A 6,222-nucleotide genomic window follows, 5' to 3' on the forward strand; every position below is an offset into this window, starting at 1 on the left:
ACTTCAATTCCCATAATTCCTCAGACAGCTTTGCTGAGAGCTTCAATTCTGGGAGAGCTTCAAAGTTGCAAGGTTGGAGACCTCCGGGCTAGATGTCATATCTTGCAAGCTTAGAGACACGTGTAGGCATGCATACAGATGGATAAACAGAGACTGTGTAAGTGTCCTCAGGAAGGCCACTGAATGTCGTTTCTTTAAAAAAAAAAAAACTCATAAAGGCACAAATTACATCTATCATCTTGGGAGGCTGCTGCTGTAGTATTAACACAACTTTCATTAATTATCTCGGGGTTTCCGCTCTTCTGCACCAATTAACTCTCGAGCCAAACCCGACGAAGCGAGACAGCGCGTTCAAACCTGTCCGTCGAAGGCCACCGTATCGGCGCTTTTTTTTTTTAAACGCCGCCAATAGTATTCTGGGAAATGTAGTAATTGGTGCATAAACCAGATAATCCCATAAATAAGAAGTAATTAATGATTTGATACAGCAGGCGAAATCGGATGCCTGTGCTGTCTGTTCCTTTGGGGGAGCAGCTTCTTCTTATCTAATCTGACCCATACTAACATGTTTAATTTTTAAAATATATTTGCTAATTTGTGTCAAAGTGCTTGTTTGTATGGACTTTCTATCTATATCTATCTAAATGTTTGTATGAACTTTCTATTTATGTTAGAAAGTCCATATTTTGGATAGAGAGGACCACTGGTTTGAAAGAGGGGTAAAAGAACCCATCTGTGTTAGAACTGAACACCCCGCCCTTACAGAAGGGGAGAAATAAGACACCACCTGTCTCTAGCCCACAACAGCCCTTGCAGAAGTTCCAAGAAGATTCCACAACCATTCCACACCCTGATTCAGGTGACCCTGAAGGCACTGATAAACCCCCAAGTAGCTTCAACAGCTCTCAGAGAGCGTGCTAATGGCAAGATGACTGCAAAGAAATGCAATCCTTCCACCATCCTGTCAGAATCTGTCCTTCCATCCCCTCACCATCCAGTCTCGATTGACAGTTCCTATTCTTCAATCCCCCCCAGTCATCAGAACCGATGAAGCTGCTTTGATGAGAAGTGAAACATTTTCTTCTTCCTCCTCAAGGAAAAAATAGTCCAGTTGCAATTTAAAGAAAAAAAATAACCTTGCTTGGAGACATACCGACATTGAAATACATATGCAGTGTTCCAGATAAAATGTTCCTGTACATACTGTACTGATTAAAAACAAACACGTCGTGGTGTGTATCTCTGACTTTCTTATAAGAACAATTTTAGCACTCTGTCCATTCTTCATATTTGCTGATTTATTCTTCAACACTTTAAAAATATTTTTTGTAAACTATTTAAGCCATTGTGCAAATGCGCATTCATGTTGAAGCAGTATGTCCATGTAAAGAGCAGTATGTCCATTTACCCAGGCCCCTACCCACTGCAGTTAAATAATGCCTGTCATGTAAAGCAGTGATGGATTTCAAAAAATTTTACTATTCTGTGGGTGTGGCTTGGTGGGTGTGACATGTCTTGGTGGGCATGGCTTGGTGGGCGTGGCAGGGGAAGGATACTATAAAATCTGCATTCCCACCCCACTCCAGGTAAAGGTTACTGAAAAATCCCTATTTCCTCCCAATCAGCTGGGATTTGGGAGGCAGAGAATAGATGGGGGCGGGGACAGTCAGAATTTTTACTATCGGTTCTCCAAACTACTCAAAATTTCCGCTACTGGTTCTCCAGAACTGGTCAGAACCTGCTGAAACCCACCTCTGATGTAAAGGTAGTCCTTGTTTATTCATCACCTTTCAGACTTGCAATAATTATTAAACGAAGTGGTCACTAAATGAATCCACTTCTGTGCTTAAAATCTTAAAACCTTTAAAGAACTTTACAGCAGGGGTGAAATCCAGCAGGTTCTGACAGGTTCTGGAGAACCGGTAGCAGCAATTTTGAGTAGTTCGGAGAACTGGTAGTGGAAATTTTGAGTAGTTCAGAGAACCATCAAATACCACCTCTGGCTGGTCCCAGAGTGGGGTGGGAATGGAGATTTTCAATATCCTTCCCCTGCCATGCCCCACAAGCCACGCCACGTCCCCAAGCCACTCCCCCAATTGATTTTCACCACTGCTTTAGTCACAAAGTTACTTTGTCTTCACTGATGTAACTGTGAACAGTTGTTAAACAACTGCTGTTAGAATGTGCAGTCTATAAACAGAGATGGATGGCCTCTTCCTTTGTCAAAATGTAAATAAATCAGTTGTTATATTTAACTTTCAGCAGAAGAACTATGCTTAGGTAGCATTTGGTGTTGCCAATATAGAGGTATCCTGTATTTTCACAGCCCTGACCAGCTAACTTCTATATACAGCAACTTTTGACAGAAATTAGTCAATCAATCAATCAATCAATCAAAATAGACTGGAAGGGAATATTGGAAGGGACTATTGGAGGTTTCTAGTCCAGCCCCCTGTTCAAGCAGGAGATCCTATGCCATTTCAGACAAGTGACTGTCCAGTCTTTCAAAAACTTCCAATGATGAAGCACCCACAATTTCTGAAGACTTTGATGCAGTTTTACTAAGGAGTTTAGAACTCATCATAAGCAGAATGCTCTTTCTCAAAGGATCAAGGCCACCCAAGTTTTATATAGTTTGTGAACGGACAAAATGTTCCCCTGCTCCCAATTCCTTGAATTAAAACAAACAACAACCAATTGAATAGAATTGCTTATTTGTAACAGGGGTGGGTTTCACTTACCTTTACTACTGGTTCACATTGTACCCGTGCAGGCAGATCACTTATGATGATGTCCGGGTCAGTGGACGGAGAGTCCCGCCGGTTTTACTACTGGTTCTTGTGAACCGATCCAACCCGGGGGCAACCCACCGATTTGTACCCTATGATTATCATTAAGTGTTGTACCTTATGATTCTTGACGAATGCATCTTTTCTTTTATGTAAACCGAGAGCGTATGCACCAAGACGAATTCCTTGTGTGTCCAATCACACTTGGCCAATAAAGAATTCTTTTCTATTCTGTTCTGTTCTGTTCTGTTCTGTTCTGTTCTGTTCTGTTCTGTTCTATTCTATTCTATTCTATTCTATTCTATTCTATTCTATTCTATTCTATTGAATCTTCTAGAAATACTGCACTGTATGGAGGTGCCCACTGGTATACCTACTGGATAGCGAACATTGTATACAAGGTGAAAAGCAAATTGGGTAGCAAATAGGTTTCTTCTCCTACAGAGAAATATCTCAGAGGTTGCCATAAATTACTTCATGGTACCATCAGTCCTTAAATTGCCACCAATAAATCATCAGATGGACATGCTTATATATTTCTTGCTGAATAAATGTGATAAATGCATCTTGTCAGAGCTGTGTGATGACTGATAAAATATTTTTATATTTTATCTTACAGGGAATGTAAAGTAAGTGTTTGAGGGGGTGAAATTCTGGTCACTTTTGCAGCTCAATATGTGGAGACTAATTATTTTGACAACAGGATGGGTGTTACCTAGATAGCTCCTGGTGGGGTGGGATGGGGTGGAGTGCTCAGCCTGCATTTCTGCTCCAAGCAACACAAATCTTTGTCTCCTCTACATTTTGTGTCAGGCAACATGTGGCAATACAATTGCCTGTGCAGGTTGTCTTGGTGTCATGTGGTTGGTGGCAGTCATGAAGAATTATCATCAGAATTAGTATTATCCAGTGCAGAGTAGAAAGCACTCTAGCTTGTCTTTATTTCACAATTATGGATGGGGAGGGTAGCAAGAGCTGAAGAAGGAAGCAGCAACTTTGAACCCCAGTCCAGCTTTGATACCCTGTCCCAATGTGTGCATGATATCTGGTTAGATAATCCTGGGAGTGGTGTAACCCTGATTTAGGCATTATTTAAGATCCTGACCTCAGCCATGTTTGTGTCTTGACCTCAGCCATGCTGCTTCAGCATCTAGCCCACTCAGTCCCCATCACCTCCCCATTTGGGTTGTGATCCTTGTCATCTAAAGCAGTGATTCTCAACCTTTTCTTCACCACCGATCAGGGGTGAAATCCAGCAGGTTCTAACAGGTTCTGGAGAACCGGTAGCGGAACTTTTGAGTAGTTTGGAGAACCAGCAAATACCACCTCTGGCTGGCCCGAGAGTAGGGTGGGAATGGAGATTTTGCAATATCGTTCCCCCAGGAGGGAAGGGAATGGAGATTTTGCAGTATCCTTCCCCTGCCACACCCACCAAGCCACGTCCACAGAACTAGTAGGGAAAAAATTTGGATTTCACCCCTGCCACAGACGCCCTTTAAATGTCCTTAGTGGCCATGACTATGGCCACAGATCACCTAGGCTTAACTCAAGATTTAAATCATAGAATTTTTTTTCCAAGCCTTTATGGTTCCTCTGTAAGATCGTGGCCCCTCGGAGGTCTGTGGACCACCGGTTAAGAACCATAGATCTAAATTGTTACCCATCTCTACATTTCCAAGTAGTCCTCAACTTACAACTGTAATGGAGCTTTCCCGTTACAGGTAGTCCTCGACTTACGAATACAGTGGGGCCTGCCCATTACAAATAGTCCTTGACTTACAACCATAATGGAGCCTGCCCATTATGGTCACAAATTGCAATGGCCATTAAACAAGGCATCCATGTGACTGCCTCAGATAAAGAATCCAATCCCTAAAATCCCTACCACAGGCCCAGGCCCACTGTGGTACTTCCCCCAACTCACACTTGGCTGCCCAGGCCTCCCAAATTCTCCCCCATCCCAAGGTACCCCTTGCCCCACTTCCTGCCCCTTGGGATCCCTCAAAGGCCTTGGGCCTGCTTCCATGCCAATGGGCCTCAGATCCTCCTTCCTACCAGTCACGTACCTTTTACTATAGATCTTTTGGAATAGCCATTGCATTGTGCAGCCTTCCTACACAGTGGGGGCACTGTGGGAACTCCATCCCAAAAGTTGGTGTCAATTTGGGAGTGGCTACAATGAATTTTGGCCACTCTAAAATGGCACCCACTTCCAGAATGGAGCCACGCAACCTGTGGAGAGGCTAAGGCAGGGGTCGGCAACCCGCAGCTCTCGAGCTGCATGTGGCTCTTTCATCCCTCTGCTGCAGCTGTCACTCAAAATATATGTCACAACCACCAATTTGCGACACCTGCCGGCACACGATTTATTGAGCTTTTCAACCCCCCCAGTAGGCCAACCATGGATAAATCCAATAAAAGTTTCAGAAGAAAACAGAACGCATAATGGTACGTGGGCAGGTTCAATTGCTTTCACTGCTGACGAGACTGGTTTACCAGTATGCTTAATGTGTTGAGAAATTGGCAAACAGTGCAGTGTTATCTTCATTTTAGATATCAAAAGTGTTTTGTGGCTCCTGGTGTTTTCTTTTCTGTTTGAAAATGGGTCCAAATGGCTCTTTGAGTGTTTAAGGTTGCCGTCTCCCAGGCTAAGAGATGGAGTGATCTACTCTCCTTCCTCTGGAGATGGCATTGGGGAAGGAGAACAGGCTGCCCTGCCCGTTGGCCATAAATTGAAGGCTTCCTGTGACTGTAATTTGGACATTCTAGGACATTTCCACGTATAAGAATTCAGATATCCAAATGGAACAAGTTTCCCCAGGTTACTAAAAAATTACTCTGCAATCCTGCATGCAAAAGAGCATTTCCCAATTAATCAAAATCAGAGAACAATCCGTTCCTAGGATTCTTTCTACAGAGAGCATAATTCAAGATCAGCGTCAATGCTGGAGGAATCTTGCTGGAAAGAAGAAAATGCTGGAGATATCTTGTCATCGGCCACTCCCAAATTAAAGCAGCAAAAAACTGCCTTTTCAAATTTCTTCCATGGCTGCAAATTATCATTCTATTGATTTTATACACTCCGATAGTGAGTAGGAGGTAGAAGGAAGTAGGATAATTGTTTTAGGAACAATACTTCAATGCTGTACCCAGGGAAGTGTGCGTAATTGTAAAACCATGCAAATATAAAAAATCCACTTTAATACGTTTGTTTTGAAAAGTATAAGCAGCTTCAGGAATGAAAGCACAAACAAGTGTTTGAAGTAGAGCTTTTTGGAAATCATTATTGTTATGTGGTATACACTATCAATCTAGCCATTTCCTCTTACAAATATATGAGCTTGCTTTCCGTTTTCTCTGTCCCTCACACCCTTGAGTGCAGATTTATATATTATTCGGGTGTGAGGATTATGTGTTAAGCAACCCAGAAGCT

This window comes from Pantherophis guttatus, chromosome 4 (assembly GCF_059756535.1).
Source record: "Pantherophis guttatus breed Tessera chromosome 4, ASM5975653v1, whole genome shotgun sequence".
Lineage (NCBI taxonomy): Eukaryota > Metazoa > Chordata > Lepidosauria > Squamata > Colubridae > Pantherophis > Pantherophis guttatus.